The sequence below is a fragment of the Macrobrachium nipponense genome, chromosome 19, assembly GCF_015104395.2.
Source record: "Macrobrachium nipponense isolate FS-2020 chromosome 19, ASM1510439v2, whole genome shotgun sequence".
NCBI classification, from domain to species: domain Eukaryota; kingdom Metazoa; phylum Arthropoda; class Malacostraca; order Decapoda; family Palaemonidae; genus Macrobrachium; species Macrobrachium nipponense.
In genome coordinates, this window is record NC_061088.1 from 75,159,571 (window position 1) to 75,185,449 (window position 25,879).

The window sequence follows — 25,879 nt, forward strand, 5'->3', positions numbered from 1 at the left end:
AATTTTCTTTTTTAACTGATCTCCTGTTTCTGTATTTACCATTACTTTCTGTTTCTCCCTTCAAATGAACATAATATTCTTCTGAATAATAATAATAATAGTAATAATAATAATACTAATAATAATAATAATATTATTATTATAATTTTTTTTTTTGCTCTATCACAGTCCTCCAATTCGACTGGGTGGTATTTATAGTGTGGGGTTCCGGGCGTTGGCATATGCCCTCCTTAGGAGTTCCATCCACTTTTCTTACTATGTCGCCGTTTCTAGGATACAACTCCTTCTGCATGAGTCCTGGAGCTACTTCAGCGTCTAGTTTTTCTAGATTCCTTTTCAAGGATCTTGGGATCGTGCCTAGTGCTCCTATGATTATGGGTACGATTTCCACTGGCATATCCCATATCCTTCTTATTTCTATTTTCAGGTCTTGATACTTATCCCATTTTTTTATTTTTTTTTTTCCCTCTCTTTTCTCTTCTACTCTGGTGTCCCATGGTATTGCGACATCAATGAGTGATACTTTCTTCTTGACTTTTTCAATCAACGTCACGTCTGGTCTATTTGTACGTCTCACCCTATCCGTTCTGATACAATAGTCCCAGAGGATCTTTGCCTGATCGTTTTCTATCACTACCTCAGGTTGGTGCTTGTACCACTTATTACTGCAAGGTAGCTGATCTTTCTTGCACAGGCTCCAGTGGAGGGCTTTTGCTACTGAATCATGCCTCTTTTTGTAGTGGTTCTGTGCAAGTGCCGGGCATTCGCTTGCTATGTGGTTTATGGTTTCATTTTTCGTATTGCACTTCCTACATATGGGAGACATGTTATTTCCGTCTATCATTCTTTGAACATATCTGGTTCTTAGGGCCTGATCTTGTGCCGCTGTTATCATTCCTTCAGTTTCCTTCTTTAGCTCTACCCTCTGTAGCCATTGCAATGTGTCATCGCTGGCTAGTTCTTTAGTCTGTCTCATGTATTGTCCGTGCATTGGTTTGTTATGCCAGTCTGTTCTGTCTGTCATTCTCCTGTCTCTGTATATTTCTGGGTCTTCGTCTACTTTTATTAGTCCTTCTTCCCATGCACTCTTTAGCCACTCGTCTTCACTGGTTTTCAGATATTGCCCCAGTGCTCTGTTCTCGATGTTGACACAGTCCTCTATACTTAGTAGTCCTCTCCCTCCTTCCTTTCGTGTTATATATAGTCTGTCCGTATTTGCTCTTGGGTGTAGTGCTTTGTGTATTGTCATATGTTTCCTGGTTTTCTGATCTATGCTGCGGAGTTCTGCCTTCGTCCATTCCACTATTCCTGCGCTGTATCTGATTACTGGCACTGCCCATGTGTTTATGGCTTTTATCATATTTCCGGCATTGAGTTTTGACTTGAGTATCGCCTTGAGTCTCTGCATATATTCTTTCCTGATCGTGTCCTTCATCTCTTGGTGTTTTATATCCCCTCCTTCCATTATTCCCAGGTATTTGTATCCTGTCTCATCTATGTGTTTGATGTTGCTCCCATCTGGTAGCTTTATCCCTTCAGTTCTCGTTACTTTGCCTTTTTGTATGTTGATTAATGCGCATTTTTCTAATCCAAACTCCATCCTGATGTCCCCAGATACAATCATTACAGTCTGGATTAGGGTATCTATTTCCTTGATGCTCTTACCATACAGCTTGATGTCGTCCATGAACATCAGATGGTTGATTCTGTTGCCTCTTTTCTTGAGTTGGTACCCGGCATCCATCTTCTGTAGTACTTTTGTCATGGGAATCATGGCTACTATGAAGAGTAGTGGGGACAGTGAGTCGCCCTGGAAGATCCCTATCCTAATATTTACCTCTGCTAGTCTTATTCCAGAGCTTGTAAGTATTGTATTCCAGTTGTGCGTTGTATTTTTGAGGAAGCTGATGGTGTTTTCCTCTGCCCCATATATTTTCAGGCATTCTATTAGCCATGTGTGTGGTATCATTTCGAAGGCTTTCTTATATTCTATCCATGCCATGCTTAGGTTGGTTTTCCTTCTCCTACTGTTCTTCATTACCATTTTGTCTATGAGGAGCTGGTCTTTTGTGCCCCTACACTTCCTTCTGCAGCCTTTCTGTTGGTGGGGGATGGTGTTTGTCTCCTCTAGGTAGTTGTATAGCCTTTCACTGATGATACCTGTTAGTAACTTCCCCCATTATGGTAGGCAGGTGATAGGCCTGTAGTTACTGGCTATATTTCCCTTAATCTTGTCTTTTTGTACTAAGGATGTTCTTCCTGTGGTCATCCATTTGGGTGCATGGTGATTTGAGATACAATGCTGGAGTTGTTCTGCTATTCGTGGGTGTAGGGCCTTGAAGTTTTTGAGCCAGAATCCATGGACTTCATCGGGACCTGGGGCTTTCCAGTTTGGCATTTTCTTTAGTTGGTGTCTGACTGTGTCTGTCGTGATCACTGTGAATCTTTGTTTTATTCTCCCTGTTTCTTCTTCCTTGACTTCCTGCAGCCATGTTGCATGTTTGTTGTGTGATACCGGATTGCTCCATATGTTTTCCCAGAGTCTCTTACTTGGTTCGGCTTCAGGGATTTCTGGGTGGTTGTCTTCCTCTCTTAGTTGGCTGTATAGTCTTTTCTGGTTGGTTTCGAATAGTTTGTTCTGTTGGTATCCCTTATTCCTGTTCATGTCCCGTTGGATCTTATGTGCTTTGGCCTTAAGCCTCTGTTTTACATCTTCTATTGTGTTGTTTAGTCCCCTCTCTTGTACTTTGTATTTTTCGTTGAGTTCCTCCCTTGTTTTCTTGCTTCTTAGCCTTTTTTCTGCCATCTCTTTCAGTTTACTCAAGTCAGATCTCATCACCATGATTTGCTTTTCCAGGCGCCTTTTCCATGGAGGTTGCTGTTTTGGTTTCTGTTGGGTTGGTTGTGCTGGTGGTGTTGGTGTTCGTATCTCCATCAGTTCTGCTACTAATCTTGCTCCTGCATATGTCAAGTTATTTGTTTCTGTGATACTGGTGGTGTGTATTATGCCCATTATTTCATTGACCTTACTTGTTTTCTCCCTTAATTTCTTGGTGTTGTAGGCTTTCATGGAGGGGATCTTTGTTCTCTCTGTATCTGGCTCCACCCATTGTCTAATCTTTTTCGACCTATTATATTAATATTATTATTATTATTATAGATTAATTATTTATTTATTATTATTATTATTATTATTATTATTATTATTTAGTAGATGAAACCTATTCATATGGAACAGCCCTACAGGGGCCATTGACTTGAAATGCAAACTTCCAAAGAATATGGGGTTCATTAAGAGAATAAAGAGGAAGTAAAGGGAAATACATAAAGAGCTCGTGCCACTTGCTAAGGAAATATTGATTAACCAATAAAAAGACAGATAAAAACATATTAGAGTGCAAGAAGAATAGTATTAGGGGAGTAACACCTTGCATTTTCTCTTGAACTTGTCAAGTTCCAATAATATAATTTTACTATAATGGGCATTAAGTCTTTCCGTCCGTCTGTCATTCAATCACGGCCAAACGGCTGGTCCGATGGGCATGAAACTTGGCAGGGGTATAGTGGGGACCCCTAAGATGGTTTTAAATGGGGTTTCATCCTACCTTTCCCCCGCCTCCATCTCCGAAGGGGATGGGGGTGAGAAGGGATTCTTTGAAACGGGGCTGTTGATGCCCGTAGACTTAGTTACCTTACGAATTTATCATACATAATCTCTGTATATATTATGTTTGCTAGTAATAATAATAATAATTGTTCTTTCCTCGGACCAGCTTTACTGCATGTCGGGAAGGCAGAGGAATCAGGAAAAAGAAATTAGACAAGAAGAAAAAGCGAAAGAGACATAGAGAAATGCAAATATATTGGGTGTTGAAGGTTATTTACGATGAAGAGTCGACGACGCGGACTGTCAAATCTAATGCGCAATGATTAGCCCCCGCGGTAAAATAGGCCGTCCCTAAAATATTTAGGTGACTCCTTCCTCTAGAATGCCTCTTTTTTTTCATTCGTATTCAAATTCCTCGGCCTAATCTGCCACTTTAGCCCCCGTGAATATCTGATGAGCATTTTTTATAAGCAAAAATGACGAGTCAGACCACACGACAGGAATTCCGAATGAGGGGAAAAGGAAACCGGTGGAAAATCCGGCGGTCATTTTGGAACCGATTTTCCTCTCTCTCTCTCTCTCTCTCTCTCTCTCTCTCTCGCTCTCTCTCTCTCTGAGTGAAGTTTCGTCGTCTTTTTCGGAATGACATTAAAATGTCATTATTTCTGAGAAGCCATTCTCTCTCTCTCTCTCTCTCTCTCTCTCTCTCTCCCATCGGGGAAGTTTCGCCGTCTTTTTAAAAACGACATTATTTCTGGGACGCCATCCTTGTTCCTAGACTAGTTTGCTGTCTTACTGAAGATATCTATATTCCTCATTTCATTTTTCAAATTATAAATCACCCATCAACTTAATTGCCTAATGTCCGTTATTTAAAAAAATTACATTATTTTCCGATCCTTTCTATTTTTTTAATTAATGACCATACTTCATTCGTTCTTTATTGTTTTTTATTGGTTTATTCTTAGTGTTATTATGTTGACTACTTTTAATGTAATTTTCCTGGTGGAAACGATATACATACATACATACATAATATATATATATATATATATATATATATATATATATATATATATATATATATATATATATATATATATATTGTTTTTTTTTTCAGAATTTTTACAGCGAGTAAACCCCCTGAATTATATATATTATATAGATATATATATATATATATATATATATATATATATATATATATATATATATATATATATATATATATATATATATATATATATATATCATATATATATATATATATTTATATAAATATATATAATTCAGGGGGTTTACTCGCTGTAAAAATTCTGAAAAAATATGGCAATTTTTGGTGTTTAGATGTTCACTTTCAAAAACGTTGAATTCAACAAGAAATGTCAAACAATTGTAGAAAAAAATTTCTCACACAATATCCATTTACTATACTTCCGTTCATATTCTTTTTCTTCCATCTTACTTTCCACCCGCTCCTAACATTTTTTTTTATAGTGCAACGACTGTTACACCTTTCGATCCTAATCATTCTTAATTTCTTTTCAGCTCTGAATGACCGCCATAGGTCCCAGCGCTTGGCCTTTGGCCTAAATTTTCCATTTCATTCCAACAATGTTAGTTTTCGAAGATGAAAATATCTTAACTTGGAACATATGTTAAGTCAATTTCCTATAAGTTGAATTCTATAAGTTAAAAAATAACTTGGTGATCACTTAAAACAAAAAAAAAGTTATTTTTTGAATAAAGGTTCCAACGTAATCATTGCCAGAGATCTCTTTCGCTACCAGATCTAATGACGCCCAGTTCAGGTTCGTCTCTACTTTCTTCTATGTTTGCAGTGTCGACCCAAGTTCTTGAAAAAGAACTTAGGGTCGACACTCCTCATATAAATTATTATTATAAGAATAGTTTAACCAGACCACTGAGCTGATTTTCAGCTCTCACAGGGCTGGCCCGAAGGATTTGATAAAATGCCAGGTCTAGGCCAAAGGCCAGGAACTGGGACCAAATAAGTCATATAATATACTACTCAATAAATTAAAAAAAAAACCTGCACAGAGGCTTAGATTTTCATACTAGAACACAAACAGGCAATAAATACATTTACTCACGGTTCCATACATACTAAAAAGGTTATAAAATTAACAAATAGTCAAGAAAATTAAAATTTTATCTAAAATTCATTAATTGCTCTGAGGTTTTTTGTAAATATAGTTATTTTTATATTTTATTAATTAAATCAGAGTTTCTTAGAAACGTCATAATCGGAACGACTGAAAATGTGAAAGATTCTGACAAAATTTCTTTTATTGGTTTACTTCCAAAAGTTGACATTCTCTGCTGGTCAAACTTTGGACAATCACACAATACATGTCTAACAGTTATCAATACCTTGCACTCTGAGCACTCCGGAGCAGGGTCATGTGGGCTGCTCATTAAGTGCCCATGTGTTAGACGAGTGTGGCCTATACGTAGACGTGTCAGGATTACTTGCGCGTGTCTTTCTCTCTGGTATATGGAGCTCCATTTTGTAACGTCAGGTTTTATTTGTTTTAGTTTATTATTTTCAGGTTCTTCGTTCCATATATTTTGCCATTTATTTACAATTATTTTTTTTATTTTTATAAGCTACAGTGTCACTAATAGGGATGTTTACATTTGTTCTCACCTTGTGGATTGCTTCCTTGGCTGCTTTATCAGCTTCTTCATTTCCTTTTATTCCGACATGGGCAGGGATCCAACATACTTCAATATTTTTAATATAATTTATAGAGTAAAAACTTTATCTGCTGCACAATATTATTTTTGGGATTATAACTATTAATGGCTTCTATAGCACTTCTGGAGTCGCTATAAATCACGAAATTATTAAAGTAGTGTTCTTGATTATTTTTATGGCCAATGTTATTGCACATAACTCTGCTGTAAATACTGAGGCATTATTGGGAAGCGAGAACTGGCATGTTTTATCTTGGGACACTGCAGCATATCCCACTCCATATTTTGATTTGGATCCATCTGTATATATTGCATAATGTGGACCTTTTCGGCTTATGTGCTCTATTGTATGTTGTCTCTGATGTTCTGGGGTATAGGAATACTTTTTTTGATAGACATTTTAATTTTGTGCAAACTTTTATTTTATTCATAATCCAAGGAGGAGGTAATTTACTATTGGAGGTAGTTGGATATTTATATTCAGTGACTCAAACAATCTTCTTGATCTAATTGGAAAAGGTGGTGAATGATTGTTAATAAATACATCCCTTAGTTCAAATAATTTTTTTTTGGTTGGTGAATCACTTGACTGAATTCTTACGGCACTTTTGTTCATTGTTACTAACTCTATGGAGATAGAGAGGTAGTTCACCACATTCAACCTGTAAAGAAGAGGTTGGTGACGATTTAAAAGCTCCTGTACATATTCTGAGTCCTTCATTATGAACTGGGTCCAACATTTTCAGTACTGCGTTCGAAGCCGAGCCGTATATTTCACTTCCGTAGTCAATGATAGACAGCACTGTTGCTTTATATAGTAATGTAAGGGTTTGTCTATCAGCTCCCCAATTAGTGTTTGATAATTTTCTAATTAGATTCAATGCTCTTTTACATTTTGATTTAAACATATGTTATGTGGGCGTTCCAGTTCTAGTGAGTATCAAATACTAATCCTAAAAATTTGCAGTTTGGCCAATTTGTATACTTTGATTTCTGATTTTCAAATCTATTTCTTCACCTTTCTTCCATCTTTTATCTTTATAAATAAAATTGCCTGAGTCTTATTAATGGACAATCTAAATACCTACAGATGAGGTCCATTCATCTATTTTTACTATAGATTTGTTAATGATGCGCTCTGCATGTTTAATGCGAGATGCTGAATAATATATGGCAAAATCATCCATATAAAGGTTGCTTTTAATTCCGATGGGTAGATTGTTTTTTACTAATTTCATTAATTGCTAGGGTAAATAGTGTGCCACTAAGGACACTTCCCTGTGGAACACCATTTTCAAGTGGGAATGTTCTGGACAACGCATCATCAATTTTCACCTGAAAACTTCGATTTGTTAGAAAACTTTGGATGAACATGGGTAAATGTCCACGGACGTTATGGTTTTGTAATGTCTTCAATATAGGATACCTCCATGTAGTGTCATAAGCCTTTTCTATGTCAAAAAAGACTGCTACAGTTATCTGTTTTCGTTCAAATCCTCTGCGTATATGGTCTTCTAGGATAGAGAGAGAATCTAATGTAGACCTGTTACACTGTGACCCAAATTGAGTGGAAGTTAAAATTTTGTTTTTTCTCGAATGTGCCATGTTAGTCTAGCATTTACCATTTTTTCAAGTAATTGCATAAGCAACTTGTTAGAGATATTGGTCTGTAATTATTAACATTGCTTGGATCCTTTCCAGGTTTGGGGATAGGAATTATTATAGCTTTACGCCATTCATCAGGAAATAGATTCTGAAGCCATAAATGATTATAAAATTGTAATAAGTATGACTTTGCCAGAGGTGCTAAGTGGTCGATCATCTCAAAGCAAATATTGTCACCTCCAGGAGCAGATTTATTGCTATTCAAGAGAGCATATTCCAACTCTTCCATATTAAATTTTCTATTATAATATATATCTTCTTGTTTGTTGTTTCGAAATTTATTGTTATTAGTTCTTCATTATTTTTCTTTGTGCGGAAGTGTTCATCTAAATTTTTATCGCTACTTACATTCGCTAAGTTTTCTCCTATTATATTACTTATTTCTTTGGATCAAGTATTCTTTTTCCATCTTTCAATATGGCATGTCTAGGTGGTTTAACTTGGGTACCATTTATTTTTCTGAATTTTTCCCATATTTTTTGTATGGGAGTATTATTGGAGAGATCTGAAACATATTTCCTCCATGAAATTATTCTTCCTTGAATTACTTCCTTTTTAAATTTTGCACATATTTTGTTATATATAGGCTTTAATGTATCAATTTCTAGTAATAATATAGTAATTTTTTGTAAAGTTCCTTCTAATATTGGTAATTTTTTATTTATTTTAACTGAACGTTCTATTTAAATTATCTAGTCGTCTCCCTATTGAGTGTTTTACTTTAATTAAGTCTGTCAGTTTATCAGACCACCATGGGACTTTGTGCTTTGTTGGATGGGGCTTTGACTTTGGTATTGCTTGATCAGCAGCCTTTTTAATGAAGTCAACAAGAATTTTGTTAGTTTCATTATGGTCTTTTAAATATTCAAATGGTTGGATATTTCTTGTGTGCATTTCATATTTTCCCAATCTGCTTTATTAATGTTGTAGTGAGGAACATGTTTTGCAGGATTATTATGTAATAATGATATTAATATTGGAAATGATCACTGGTGTGCAAATCATCAACTATATTCCAATCTATTCTGTCAATTATATTTGTTGTACAAAGAGTTAGGTCTACTGAAGAAAATGTTCCATGTGTTTTTGAAAAATATGTACTAATTTCGTCATCATTTATACAGCACATGTCGTTTGACTCCATGAACTCTTCAATTTTACTCCCTGCTCTATTTGAGATTGTACAATTACAGTCCCATATCGGGTTGTGAGCATTAAAATCCCCTACTATCAATGTAGGTTCTCTGGCATTGCCAAACAAATCCTTAAGTTTTTCTATGTCGTAATTTTTGTTAGGTTGGTTGTATATGTTATAAATTACATAATTATAGTTTTTTATTCGTATTTTGATGCTCGATATTTGCAAGTCAGCAAAGTTTACAGGTACCTTGTCATAACATACTTTGTTATGTACATATATAGCAGTACCTAAATTTCCTTCTTCTTCTCTAGATGTAGATACTAAGGTATATTTACCAATTGTTGATACTGTTTTATTGACATGTTGTAAACATATCATCATTGGTTCGTATTCTTTCAGTAAGCGTTGTAATTCTCCCAAATGTAATCTGGTCTGAAGACCATTTATGTTCCATTGTATTATATAATTATTGAAAATACTATGTTAAGAGTGTTCAAGCATTACTTTCTTGTTGTGGTTTATCTAGTTGCATTTTTTCTAAAATTTTAGTTACGACATTTATTTGCTATTCCTTATAGGAAATTAGGTGTCCAATGCACATACAGCCTTTTTTGTGAGTCTCTAGACTAGTGGTTTCTTTACTTCTATATTTATAAAATTTCGTATAGTGTTTGTTAAACTGTCTTTTGTTATATTTTTGTTTTTGTTGCATAATTCGATGAAACATTCATTACATCCACATGTGTTCTTATGTGTCCTTTTTTCATCACTTTTAGTGCACCAATTACTGGTGAGGGAGTAATCTCTTCTCCCTTCACATACTCATTTTTGTCTATGGTGTTCTCCTCTATTATTTCTTTATTGTTCTGGGTATTTCCATCCATTTCTTTTATTATTACTTTAGGAGACAAGGGTATGTTTTTTTTATTTTCCTTGTCTGTGCACTTTTTGTGGATCTTTGGTCTTTACTTTAACTGATACCTCTCTAATAATTGTTGGCTTTTTGGTTTTGGGTGGAGTTTTCTCTCTAAAGGCCTCTTTTTATCTTTAGCTTCCAGCTCATTATTATCTTGTAATATTTCAGTTATACATGTATTATTCTCTTGTGATTCCATTTCCTCCAATATCTCAAATGAATTTGAACACACAGTTGCACAAGTATCTTGATTTCTTGCTATATTAGTTTCTTGTAAAGTTATTATTTTTCTTTCATGATTTATCTATTAGGGGTTTGTTATTTGCTTCCATTTTTGTTTCATTCTTTGAGCTCGTTGCAGCAGAGAACATTTGCTTCCTAGCGGGATCATGCATTCCTCTAACTCTCAACTCTAGTTTGGCTTCTCTTATTGGCATTCCTGATCTCTCTTGAAGTAATTTCAGTTCTGTATTGTATATATAGTACATACACTCCTTAGACCTAGCATGGTGGTTTTGGCCACAGTTTACACATTTTGGTTCACCACACTTCCACTGCGTGGTATGTTTGTCAGATCCACAATACGCACAGATCGATATATTTCTGCAATTTTTCCATGTATGCCCATATTTACTGCAGTTTTGGCACTGTAGAGGTTTTGGAACATAAGGTCTCAGTTCTCTATTTTGGCCCATGATTTTAATTTTGAAAGGCAATTCTTGGCCTTCAAATTTTATTTTTGCTATTTTCAATGTCTTTTCATTACTTTGTCTACTGGTTATACTGTATACTTCACAATCTTGTACATTGTTGTACCTTTTTTTAAGGGAATCCAGCAAAATATTTTTCTCTATTGGCTCTTCACTTTTAGGAAGTACTACAGTACCCTGTACACTGTTCATATTGTCGTGCTTTCTTATCGTTACTTTTATATTGTCTATGTTCTTTATGGTTAAATAATTTTCAGATTGATTTTTTGTAGTGGTTTCTATTAACCACTGTTTCTTTTATTTGTCTAAATGACATTTCTGAGGTTGGGTGCCTACTTAACAAATAATTTTCCAATCTTAATGCTGATATTTTTCTGTCAGTTTCCAAGGTCAAGAACCTTGACCAACTTCCACTCCCAAAGAGGGAGTCGAAGTGAGTCAAGGTTGGGTCAATTCTAAATTTGCTTTTTCTTTGTGGCTTGTATGGTATTAAAGTTTTAATACCAGCCTGTTCTTCATTACCTGGGTTTTCCTTAGAACAGTCCATTGCCATGCCAGAAGTCGTAGGGGTTTTTGTTTTAGTTTCCATATATATAAAGTTTACATATTTCGTCCAGGATGAGATCCCTCTCACCAAGGAGGCCCAACTGGGGGAGGAGCAATACTGTTACGCTATGGTAACTGCCCTGGGACACTCACCTGGATATACGCCATACCCACAGTGCCTTAAGGGTCGTCAGTCCCAAGAGATCGGACCCAGCACTGTGGGCATGGCTTAACATAAAAATTTCCCCTCGCTCGACCACGTCAGGTACTCTAGTTTTACGGGTGGAGTGGCATGCCGTCCAACTCCACCCTCCATCAGGTTAAAAGAGCAGTCAATTCAATATTCCAAAACCATGCCAGGGTCGTCAACAAAAGAAGAAGGGAAAGGGGAAAATTTATAAGGAGGAGGAGTAAAGGAGTTAAAGGTCCCAATGTTCAGTTGGATCCACAGCAGAGAGTGTAGGCGTAAAGGGGCATACTCTCTCTGCAGTGGATCCCTAAGCCCCCCACCTCGTCAAGGAGTTGGGATCAGGGGGTCCTCATATAAAATAAAGTTTAGATGAACCTAAACTGATAGTCATTAAATCTGGCTGCGAAAGAGGTGTCTGGCAATGATCATATTGGAACCTTGATTCAAAAATAACATAATCCTTATTTTTTCAGTGTTCACCAAAAGATCACCAATGATCATGTTGGAACATTTCTTCAAAAGTGATTTTTTTTATTGCCACGGTATTTCTTTTACCTATGGAATTTAGCTCCTAGATATTATACATTTCAACTTCAAAAATATTGTTATTATTATTCGAAATGGAAAATCTCTGACGTTTTCAAAGTTTCAAGAGTCATAAACATTAACGATCTAAGAGCACATTTTAGTAAAAAGCTTTTAAAGGCGAGTATTTACTAAAACAATTATTGCAAACGTTTTGAAGTCGGTTGTTTGGTAAGACAATTATTGTATAAGCTTTTAAAGTCGTGCGTTTGTTAAAACAATCATTGCCAATGTTTTTAAAGTCGAGGGTTTGTTGAAACGATCATTGCAAATGTTTTTAAAGTCGAGAGTTTGTTGAAACGATCATTGCAAATGTTTTTAAAGTCGAGAGTTTGTTAAAACAATTATTGTAAATGCTTTTAAATTGCAGCTTTTGTAATTACTGTGAATCTTTTATTAAGTCGACTGTTTGTTCAAACAATTATTGTAAGCGTTTTAAAGTCGGTGGTTTATAAAAAGCATTATTTAATCTTTTTTAAAGTATAGCGTTTGTTAAAACAATTGTAAATGTTTTTATCGTCAAGTGTTTGCTAAAATAATTAGTTTGAATATTTTCCAAGTCGAATGATTGTTGAAGCAATCATTGTGAATGCTTTTAAAGTCGAGCATTTGTTAAAACAATGATTGTATATGATTGTAATGTAGAGCGTGAGTTAAAGTAAAATACTGTAAATATTGTTAAAGTCGAATGTCCGTTAAAAGTTTAAAATCACGAGGCATTTATTTTTAGTACATATTTCATACCGACATTATGAATTCTACACCGAAGCATCGTATGCATATTAAGGAGTGCAAGAATGTTTAATTTAAGCATTAACGAACTTAATATCGCGAAGCGCAAATTCCGTGCTTGTCTAATTAAAATTCAGATTCGTTATGGCTGACCGGCAACTTTGCAGACATTCTGAAAGATGCTAAATCAGGAAATAATTATAAGGAATTAACTTTTTTGAGTTTTCAGTCAAACTTTTCCGATGCAACCGGTAAAGGTCGGTGTTTTGAATCGGAATGAGCAATTTTGCATGTTGAAACTAGGTAAATATGGACTATTTCGGTGGCTAATCTCGCGCATTAGTTCTGAACTGCAATAAATTGCGATTTACTTGCAATAATTACTTACAATTTATTGAAAAGTTGAAATAAATAGCAACTTCCAATTTATAAAAAAAAATGGAATAATTTGTGTTATGTAATTAACTTAATAATGGCAATAATTGTAGTTTGTTATTTATAGATATAATTGCAATACATACTTGCTACTTATTAAAATAATTGCAAGGTATTGAAATTAGCTTGCGATGCGTATTTGCAACTTATTGGCAATGAAATTTGCTTGCGAGTTGTACTTGCAATTTATTGTAATGAATTTAAATTTGCTTGAAATATATGCTTGCAATTGATCGATATTTGCAATAAATTGCAATGTACTTGCAACAACTGGGAGGTACTGTCAATAAATTGCAATTTTAATCCAGAAAGTTTGATACGTGGGTAGTCTTCATGGCATGAAGATAAAATCAATAATTTTAACCCAGAAAATTTGATAGTAGGTAGTCTTCTTGGCATGAAGATAAAATCAATTTTAACCCAGAAAATTTGAAAGTGGGTGGTCTTCATGGCATGAAGATAAAACCAATTTAATCCAGAAAATTTGAAAGTGGGTGGTAATCATGCTATGAAGATAAAAATCCAGAACATTTGAAAGTGAGTGGTCTTCATGGCACGAAGATAAAACCAATTTAATGCAGAAAAACTGTTAGCGGTTAGTCTTGATTGAATCATTCATTTTCCAGCGACTGCCACCTCTTATATTACAGACCAGTTAGTTAAAATATTTTTCAGCCTCTGAAGAAAATACATACTATTCTTTGAATTAGTGACAGGAACCAAATTCCAACAAATCGTAACGTCGCCACGTCGCCTCTAAAATGAAGATCAGTGAAACTAAAAATGAAAAATAGAGAAGCAGCATCTACTGGTCCAGTTTTGAAGGCCATACAAAACATCAGCTTCTTTTTTAATCTTTTAAACATCAAAGCGATATCATAGTTTCAGGCTTTCTGGTTTGGCTAGGTGTGAAATTCACCCGTTAATTGCGCGAAATGTTATGTTCTTCAAAGCTTTGCAAGTGTCCTGCAAAGGGGGGGGCAAGGGGGGGGGGGGGGTCGGGATTGGGGGTGGTATTCCTCTGGAGTAGGTACTTTTCTTGCATTAAACTTTTTTCATAAAAAAGTAAAATGTCAATCTTGCATCTTCTTCAAAATAGGTCGTCTTTCTTTACCTTTTGTAGTGAAGATGAGATTTTTGCATTCTTAAAATGAACGCATACTTTCAGCTATTTCAGTGTACTATAGTAACTTTTTTTTGCAGTTGATTCCTAATGCGAAACAAAATAACCAATTTTAACGACTTATTAAAAGAAAACCTTTCCTCCCACTTGTTTTTTTTTTTAAGAGAAAGGGTACCTTCGTGCTGGTTCGAAAAAGTAAAGTACACCAGACCCTGGAATGTACTTTTACTTTCTGCTTCGAGAAAGATGGTATAGATCTATTCTGTTTAGCTGATTGTGGCCTCTGAGCCATTATTTTATTCATTTTCAAGTTTTCCTTTAACTGATTCAGTATCACGTTCATACTCCAGATTACGCAACTTGGTGTAATTTAATCACATGGTGAAAATGATTTTGACGACATTTTCTTCATAGCACAAACCTCATGACCCCATTCAAAACCTCAATCATGCAAGAGTTGAATAAATCTAGGTAGTAGAGAATGATTTACGATCTATGGCCATAAGTAAGACGAATATTTTTAGCTTATGGGCAGAGATTAAAAGTCGTTTTATGTAATCAAATACAGAACCCCCATCCCCTTGCCCCTTGCTCCCCCCCACAAGATAGGAGAATTTACTAAATTTAGAATTTCATGTAATCCTTTTTGAGGTATACCAGAGGTACGGTAAATTTTGTATTAAGAGACCATTAATGGCATTAACACACACATACACATACACACACGAATACCTGAGCGCGAAAGGTATTTGAGGGTGAGAGACAACATTATTTTATAGCCTCTTGCGGTGGTGGAGTGGGTAAAAGCTTCACTGACGTTCCTGGATTTGTATGGTGTCCTGGGTTCGCGCCTGGGCGCCGACAATTCTATTATCGCCTAATAAAATTCCCCTTCGGTTAAGCACATATGAAAATATATTAATTCCGAGGTAGAGTGAATTAGATATTAAAGGACATTTGTAGCTCGATGTATGTATATGAATCACGGTAATGTGATATGACTTACATATATAATATATATATATATATATATATATATATATATATATATATATATATATATATATATATATATATATATATATGTGTGTGTGTGTGTGTGTGTGTGTGTGTGCATGCATATATATAAAGTATATATATATATATATGTATATATATATATATATATATATATATATATATATATATATATATATATATATGCTTAAAAAATCACAGTAGATGCACTTCATAAATAAGCGAATACACGGGAAAATGATAGTCAGAAATCCAAGCGCTTTCGTCTTTACTCCTTGACAATGTCTGAGTAAAGACGAAAGCGCTTGGATTTCTGACTATCATTTTCCCGTGGTATTCGCTTATATATATATATATATATATATATATATATATATATATATATATATATATATATATATATGTATGTATGTGTATATATATGAAGTCTAACAGGACTTCACTTGAACAGGATGGCTTCTGACTGAGATTTTCCTCACAAAAGTTACAAACTTCCAAGGACTAACTGTCCCATCGTCAAGTGGCCGTGAAAGCTACCAGACGATGGGGCCAGTTAGTCCATGAAAGCTTGTAACTTTTACAAATAAAATCTCCGTTAAAGAAGCAACCCTGCTTTGAATGAGGTCCTGTTGGCCTTCATTTGAACGTGCAGTACAATGTTGCAAGTGATTAGTTTATATATATATATATATATATATATATATATATATATATATATATATATATATATATATATATATATATATATATACACACACACACAGGCAAGAGGAACATTCCAAAGAACTTATTAGCACAGCGAACTTCTTATGGGAAAACGCAATTAGAGGAAGCCCTCAGGACACGCTCCGTGCCTGCCTTATATTACTGTGGATTCTGCACTCGAAGGCCTCTCGAAATATAATTATGGACTCACTCGGCAAATTGAAGCCCAGAAGCAGGGGAGAGTCATGAGTGGGTAAGTAAGGAGGGACACTGTATATACCAGCATATTCCAATTCAAGTTCGCTTTAGTTATACATTACGACTACTCAAAAATGATTCTTGCAAAAATAGAAGTCTGCATGAGAGTATATTAGATTTATAGTTCTCTTCCGGCATCAGGAAAATGATGCTGATTACTGAGATAACATGAAGACAGTATTAGAGCTATAGCTCGCTTTAGTTAGGCCTTATAGCTATTAGGAAAATTATACTGATTACAGAGATAGTATGCTTTAGTTAGGTCTTATAGCTATTAGGAAAAAGAAGCTGATTACAGAGATAGCATAATGACGGTATTAGAGCTATAGTTCGCTTTAGTTAGGCCTTATAGCTATTAGGAAATTGATGCTGATTTCAGAAATACTATAATAACAGTATTAGAGTTTTAGTCCCCTTTAGTTAGTCATTATAGCTTTTTGAGAGTATATTAGAGCTATAGTTCGTTTTAGTTATACCTTACGTCTATTAGGAAATTTTTACTGATCATAGACATAGCACTCTGACAGTATAAGACCTATAGTTCGATTTAGTCATATCTTACGGCTATTGGGAAAATTATAATGACTACAGAAATGGCATTTTGACAAAGGCGGAATATGATGCCAAGAAGGAAACCAGCTCTACGATGAGCATTTTATTACTGAAGGTTTTGAAAAATATGTCTAGTTTTTAGGGGACTACGTATACCTTAAGGGTATGAAGCATTCCAGTACAGACTCTTTCGGGGTCGGTGAAATTCTCTTAATTATTATTCAAATCAAAAGTATGTCACTGCTACATCCTGTATAATAAAATGAAAAATGTTAATGTTAGCTACCTGTAGGTACAGGTGGTATAGAAAGGTATTAAATCGGTTGAAAAACGAAGTATTTTCAATTTCTAAACATGAAGTTTGATTTGAAGGCAACTAACTACATAGTTAGAGAATTATCATGACCAATTATAAATTCAAAATCAAATTCTAAACATGAAGTTGATTTGAATGCAAGTGACTGCATAGTTAAAGAATTATCCTGACCGATAGTCAATTCAAAAACAAATTGTAATCATGAAGTTGATTTGAAAGCAAACATCTACAGCATTGTTAACGAATTATCTTGACTAATAGTCAGTAATCCCAGAATTTTTTGTTCCCACACTCGGGTATTTAATCACGGAAAAAGGCTTAGAAAATATAAATAGACTCCAATGAATATTTTACTCGAAGAATTTTTATATGCGATATTTTTTGGTCTTAAAATAATTTTCATATTTTGACTTAGGCAGTAAAATTATTTTTCTCCCTCCAGTATTTGATTTAACGTTCCATTTCCTTAAAGATCATCCTCGCCTTTGGGAGTTTGGATAAGCCTTGTATTTGCTTTGCATAAGTATATATGATCTTACCGGTAATTAATAATCAAGACCATTCTGGCATAAAAAGAGGTGTTTTGTTTTGTCAAGACGTTAGTCGACCTCTCCTGCCATCGCCAGAACCCCATCTCTCTCTCTCTCTCTCTCTCTGACTTTATATATTATACAAATACATACATACAAATATATACATGAATCTTTATCACATCGCCGTGATTCATGTACATGCAATAACCTATTTTAATGTCCTTTAATATCCAATTCGCTCTACCTCGGAATTAATATATTTCCATATATGTAAACCGAAGGAGAATTTTTTTTAGTTGGCCGAGTCGGTAAAGTCACTGAAGTCCAGATTCCTCCTCAGTGCGCTGGTTCGAATCCACGAGAGGACGAAATTATTATCAATTAAGAAAATTGCCCTTCAGTTAACAAAATATATGAAAATATGTTAATTCTGAGGTAGAGCGACTTGGATATTAAAGGACATTTGTAGCTTAATGCGTGTATATATAGTATATATATATTAATATATATATATATATATATAATATATATATAATATATATATATATATAGTATATATAGTATATATATATATATGTAATATATATATATATATGTATATATATATATATGTTTTAATATATATATATATATAATATATATAATATATATATATATATATATATATATATATATATATATCTATCACATTACCCGTGATTCATATACATATATCGAACTACAAATGTCCTTTAATATCTAATTCGCTCTACCTCGGAATTAATATATTTTCATATATGTTTAACCGAGGGGATTTATTAAGCGATAATAGAATGGCGATCGACAGACGCGAACCAGTGAAGCCCCAGACCACCCCGGTGGCTTCACTGCCAGTCCTGGAATTGAGAGGTCGATGGTTCGCGCCTGTCGATCGCCAATTCTATTATCGCTTAATAAATTCCCCCTCGGTTAAACATATATGAAAATATATTAATTCCTTGAGGTAGAGCGAATTAGATATTAAAGGACATTTGTAGTTCGATATATGTATATATATATATATATATATATATATATATATATATATATATATATATATATATATAAATGGTGTAACACGAGTTTATGCAAATATTTTGGGAAATAAAAAAAAGTCATTCTGAACAAAAACTGCTCTTTTTAAAGTTTTCATTTGTCGGTGAAGTGAATGTAGTCAGGGTTGGTGAAGCACTTCAGGCAACTGGAATGCTTGTCTATTAATCATGTATTTTTTTCTTGCCGGTTGTTGAAAATTGAAACATGATAGTCACTTCAACTATTCAATCACCTGTGAACAGACTTGAAGCAATCGAACTTCAATAATTAGCTTTATGTATCAAGAAAGTAGTGTAAATATTACTTGGTAACATATATATTTGAGATCGTTGAATTATAGCAAACTCTGTCCAGCCGCCTCGTCAGGGAATTGTTGAATCAGGAGTCATGACTGGGGTTACACCTTTGCTGAATGAGCGACGGCTGACCACAGTCATGATGACACGGGAAAGCAGGTAGGGAGGATACTGCACTTAAAATGATGTCAACTACTTCTTTACCTCTTTCGATGACTGTATGAATAGGCTACCTCTAACAGGAACGAATGACGAAAGGTAACTTTCAATAATGTTCCCATTCTTTTTAATCTGACAGAGACAAAAGTTTTTTTTATAGGTGTGTGATTTCCATTGACTGTTATGTGATGTATATTTTTGATGAAAAGGGAGAGATTTGTTATAATATATCTTAAACCTTTGATCGGTGTGTAATGAAGTCCTATCTTTAATAAAGGGAGATTCCATTAATTAAGCTGGCTTATGTTTTCTTTATCGGAGTCGAGTGAATACCACAGATGGAGAGGGAGTATGTTTCATTAATGCAAGCACTTTTTCCCTTTTGTTCAGTATCTAAAGAATGTATTTGATTTGGTGGTATTTTATTCAAAGCAGCCTAATTGCCAACTTCCTTTTTTCATAGCATAACAGTGGAGTTCACAATCGTGTAATCTAGAAGTGTTGCAAAACCCATAAATATACACCTTATCTGTATATTCCACATTACTGGAACTGTAGACTTTGTCTCCAGTTTCTTGCTCTCAAAGTGAATCAGGAATCTGATACTTGTAACCCAGACCTGCCCACTTATCTGGTCGGAAAAGCGAGACTGTTCAGAATAACAAGTGAATGGATCAGCTCGATCACCCTTTCTCACGTATCCCTAACTACTAACTCCTACATCCCATGCACCATCTTACTATAGTAGATTCACATCAACCGTGCATCTGATGTCTAGGCCAGTCCCTTACGACGCTACTGATTGGCTGCTGATAAGCCAATCACAAGGCTGGAAACTCTCAGTCTCTCTCGAGAGTTCACATAGGAATGATGTATGTTCCACTTCTCCTGAGGTATACTTTTGAAAGACGTATCCCTTAAGAAAGTTTCCAGCCTTGAGATTGGCTTATCAACAGCCGATCAGGAGCGATGTAAGGGACTGGCCTAGACATCAGATGCACAGTTGATGTGAATCTACTAGAGGACCAAGAGCAGCATTAATGATAAACGGTTATTTTTAAAATTTACCTCACTGTCAAACGAAGACTTAAATTACATTGTTTATAGACTATTTTCTGTTCGGAATAACTATTTTATTTCCCGAAATATTTGCATAAACTTGTATCACACACTGATTATGATATATATATATATATATATATATATATATATATATATATATATATATATATGTATATATATATATATATATATATATATATATATATATATATATATATATATATATATATATATATATATATATATATATATATATATATATATATATATATATATATATATATATCATATATATATATATATATATATATATATATATATATATATATATATATATATATATATATATATATATATAGTGCCTGTCTGTCCGTCAGTGTGTACGTGAGCTTGCGTATCTTTTAGAGTCTGATCCAAAACAAGAGCCCGTGCTGGTATAAGGCCAACTGTATATATAACTAACGAGTGCATATTAGTTTGTTTTTATATTCGCTGTTTCCTACCATGACGCAAGTCACAATTTAGTCTTGGGCTTCAAGTGCAATGCAAAATTCATCTAAAAATTGTGGCAGAAATTTTCCATACCATAATTCCTGATGGACTGAGAATAAGTAGAAGAATTTATTAGTTCAATGAACCCTTTGATATTTGCTACCAAAAAATTTCTATAAAATCATTTCATGATGCAAGCTATCATACAGAAGGATTTCACTCCAGTAGCACAGTTAAATCAATAATAACAATAATAATGATAATAATAGTGAGACTGTAGCCTTTGCCTTTAGGAACAGAGATCAAATTTCGTAACTCAAAAGCTAACGCCACATTTGACAGAAATAAAAGAAGAGATTTTCTTAAAGAAAACCAAAATAAACTGAAATATAAAAAGCCTAAGAATTCCTCAAGGTCTCGTTTGCTACCCAGTTCTAAAATATCCTAAGCAAGCTCTCTCAGCGCCATCTATTATTCATTAAACAAACTAATTAGGGAATTGACAAAATCCCTGAGGCAACCTTACGGTTCTCGGAGAGGAGAGAGAGAGAGAGAGAGAGAGAGAGAGAGAGAGAGAGAGAGAGAGAGAGATCGGATTTACAAGAAATCATGATCATGATGAAATAGATATGTAGAAGTGCTACTGCTATATCATGTTACAAAGACAGGGGCATTCCCATTTGTTCTCTCTCTCTCTCTCTCTCTCTCTCTCTCTCTCTCTCTCTCTCTCTCATTATTTGCACATATATACACAAACGGAAATATACGTTCATAGATACATACATGTATACATACATACGTACATACATACATACATATATACATATATAATATATATGTACATATATATGATTTATAAAACATACGGCTACATATTAGAATATATATAGAAAAACGTAGCAGGTCTGGAGTCACCGTCCTCCAACCCAGGGTCAGTTTCTATCGGGGCTAGTACTAAAAAAAAGTTTGTGAAATTACTGTAACTTAATGCGAGTTTAATCCAGTCCTCTAGAATGACTTGAAGAGTAAACTGTGCACCTGGTGGTTAGTAACTTGAGGTGTGTCGCAGAAAAAACGGAATGGTGCATGAGACCAGTAACCTCTTCCCAAAAGACCGGAGAATTTATATATATTATATATATATATATATATATATATATATATATATATGTGTGTGTGTGTATATATATATATATGTATATATATATATATATATATATATATATATATATATATATATATATATATATGAATGGCATTGTCGCTTCTAGAAAGTCGGATCTTTAATAAAAAGAGTATGGCCAGCAGAAACTTCAGCATTTTTCGTTAAAGCTTTATTTTTATCTAACGCCTACGTTTCGGGATACAAATCCCATCTTCAGGGATAAAAACAGGGAAAAAACTAAAATTCTGTACATTAAATCAGACTAAAATGGGGTACAGTAATAAATTATGCATTTTTAAAAGAATTATATAGATTAATTGAAAATATATCAGTGAAATTCGAATTTTATATAAAAGTAAGACGGTAACTAATTGAATAAGTATAATGACACTTTCAAAATAAATAAACAAACAAAACACTTAAAAACACAAACCACACTTGAACAACTAAGAAAATTACATTATTACTAAAGGCAGGAGAAAAATATTGAATCCTAACAGGCAAAACATTTCTGTATATGATTACAAAAGGAGAAAAAAAATAAACATTAAAAAAATACTTACATTTTTGTTTAATAAACTTTTCATTAATAACCTATCAAGTAAGGTCATAGAATTGAAAAAATTGCTAGACAACAGAGATACAGTGGACTGTAGTCTTCTAATAGCTTTGGTCTTAAATTTCATTACCTCATTTCATCCGCACATTAACTTAATTTTACTATGGACATAGAATCGAATAACGAACTGCCATTTTTAGATATAACAATTTCAAGATGTAATGATAAATTTTTAACAAGTGTTTTTAGAAAGAAGACTTTTACTGGTTTGGGAACAAATTTCTTTAGCTTTTGTCCGTTGGTTTTTAAACTTAATGCATGCAAGACATTATTGTGTAGAGCTTATAATTTGTCATACAACTGGGTCAAATTCCATGAGGAAGTAGTTTTCTTGCAAAACTATTTTAGCAGAAATTGCTATCCATCCCACCTGTATGAGAAAATCTTGAGAGAGTTTTTAAATAACATTGTTAAACCGAAAGCACCCACTTTTAATGTACCTAAAAAAGAACTGTATATATCCTTGCCTTTTTGTTCAACATATAAACTTGTAAAACGAGAGCTCACAGTCGTACTCAGCAATATGTACCCATATGTTAAATTTAATTTTATCTTCAAGAACCCCTTAAAAATCAGAGGTCTTTTCAAGTTCAAGGACACCATACCGCAGTTGATGCGATCTTCAACGGTATATTTGTTTACTTGTCCCAAATGTAATTTGGGAACCTATGTCGGTAATTTGAGTCGGCTGTTGAAGGTTCGCATCGATTGCCATCGGGGTGTCAGTCACCGAACAGGAATAACTTTATCTAAGAAAAATTTTCTGCAATACGCAACCATGCGATAAAATGTAAACATAACATTCAGTACAATGATTTTAAAATCATATCAAAAGCAATAGATAACCGGTCATTACCCATTCTCGAGTCCCTCTTCATTAAACAATTGTCACCAACCCTCAACAACCATTCAACTGCTGTAGAACTGAACATTACTTAATAGACCATTCGCCCTTTCTACCTTCTCGCCTTTGTATTTGCCTCTCCCCTTTTGTCAAAAATAAATAATACTTATTCAGTCTTATCTATACTTCCGTACCGGTGGGTTCTCGTTTCGCTATTTTTTGCTTTGTGTCCTCCTTTATATATATATATATATTATATATATATATATATATATATATATATATATAATATATATAATATATACTAAATAATTATATATATATATATATATATTAATAGTTTAATATATATTTTAATGTTTATTTTTTTTCTCCTTTTGTAATCATATACAGAAATTTTTTGAATGTTAGGATTCAATATTTTTTTCCTGCCTTTAGTAATAATGTAATTTTCTGGTATTATTACAGTTTCAACCATTATGGGAAATCTATTATATTGATATTTTTCCCGAGTAAAGCACGTGATAACAAAACACTTCTTCTCAATACATTATTGTCGCTAATGCATACTTACAGAGAAAAAAAAAGATTAAGTTTTTACCTCGAATTTTTCCTAAGTCGGGAGAGGTGTTTCCTCTACGGTAATGTTTACTTTTAATGAGCCCTCTAACTTACTTTCTTACGCAAACAAAAGCAGTTCCAGTTACTCATTATTGGCTGAGAGGTGTGACATCGTTATGACGTCATGGGTTTCATAACCAATTACGAATGACTTGAGTCGAAAACTAAGTTTCACTAGCATTTCAGCGGAGTAATAAAGTTACCTGTCTAGTGTCCACTGGTATCCTTGTTTGACTGAATACTCGAATAATGAAGCAAAAAACGGCATTTTGTCTTCCTGTACCTATGGCAGAGGTAGTGGCTGGCCCTTCTGGCATTAATTTTGACAGACCTTCGATTTCCTACCGATTGTTTGCAGTGCAATGTGGTCGTCGGGTACCTGGCCACTTCCTACTTTAAGTTGCATGTCAGGGAACCTTGCAACGGCTTCACGTTTTCCCTCAAAGCAGCAGCACATTTTTATCAACCAACAGTTTAAGGTAAGCTTCATTAATTTATAGAGTATATTATAATGGTGGTAGTATAACGATGTATACAGCAGTACCATCACTTTGGATTTGGTTTGATGGATGTTAGGTAGTGGCCTTAAGGGGGGGTTCGCAGAGGGGGGCGGAGCCCCCCCGCTAGCCTAGGTAGGTGGGGACAGGAGGGCCCTAGGTAAGGTTAGGTGGTTGTATTAGGTTCGGTAGTGCCCCGAAAATCACTGTGGCCTTAAGGGGTTGGGGGGGGTCGCAGGGGGGGGCGGAGCCCCCCCGCTAGGCCTAGGTAGGGTACAGGGCCCTAGGTAATGGTTAGGTGGGTGTATTAGGTTCGGTAGTGCCCCGAAAACCGAAAAAAAAAAAAAAAAAATCACTGTGGCCTTAAGGGGGGGTTGCAGGGGGGCGGAGCCCCCCGCTAGGCCTAGGTAGGGGTACAGGGCCCTAGGTAAGGTTAGGTGGGTGTATTAGGTTCGGTAGTGCCCCGAAAATCACTTTTCTCCTCCTCCCCCCACCCAAAAACCCCGTTTCCCACTGGGATCCCCATAATTGAAGTAGTAGTAGGTTTACGCTTAGATTTTTGGTGTAAGAGTAACTCTGTTTCTTTTTTATTCATTTCCTCATGTTTTCTATGCGATGTGCAACACCAATCTGGTCGTTTTTTTGCCGTTTTTCGTCGTTAATACTTGAAAAACGGGTGCGGCCTTCTCCTGGACATTTACCTTTTTCTGGAAAAAAACTTTTTTTTTTTTTTTTTTAACTCCAATTACATAGTAAATCTCTAAATCGGATGGTTTGCAGTCAAAATAAATGTTAAATCCGTTGGAACTACATTATTTCTGATGCAACAAATATATTTTTATTCCAGTTTTCCCATAATGGTTGAAACTGTAATTTTACCAATTTTCTTAGTTGTTCAAGTGTGGTTTGTGTTTTTAAGTGTTTTGTTTGTTTATTTATTTTGAAAGTGTCATTGTACTTAGTAGCTTTGCTTTTTACTGTTGATCTCTTATTCAATTAGTTACCGTCTTACTTTTATATAAAATTCGAATTTCACTGATACATTTTTAATTCATCTATATAATTCTTTTAAAAATGCATAATTTATTACTGTGCCCCATTTTAGTCTGATTTAATGTACAAAATTTTAATTTTTTCCCTGTTTTTAGCCCTGAAGATGGGATTTGTATCCCGAACCGCAAGCGTTGGATAAAAATAAAGTTTAACGAAAAATGCTGAAGTTTCTCCTGGCCATACTCTTTATATATATATATATATATTATATATATATATATTATAATATATATATATATATATAT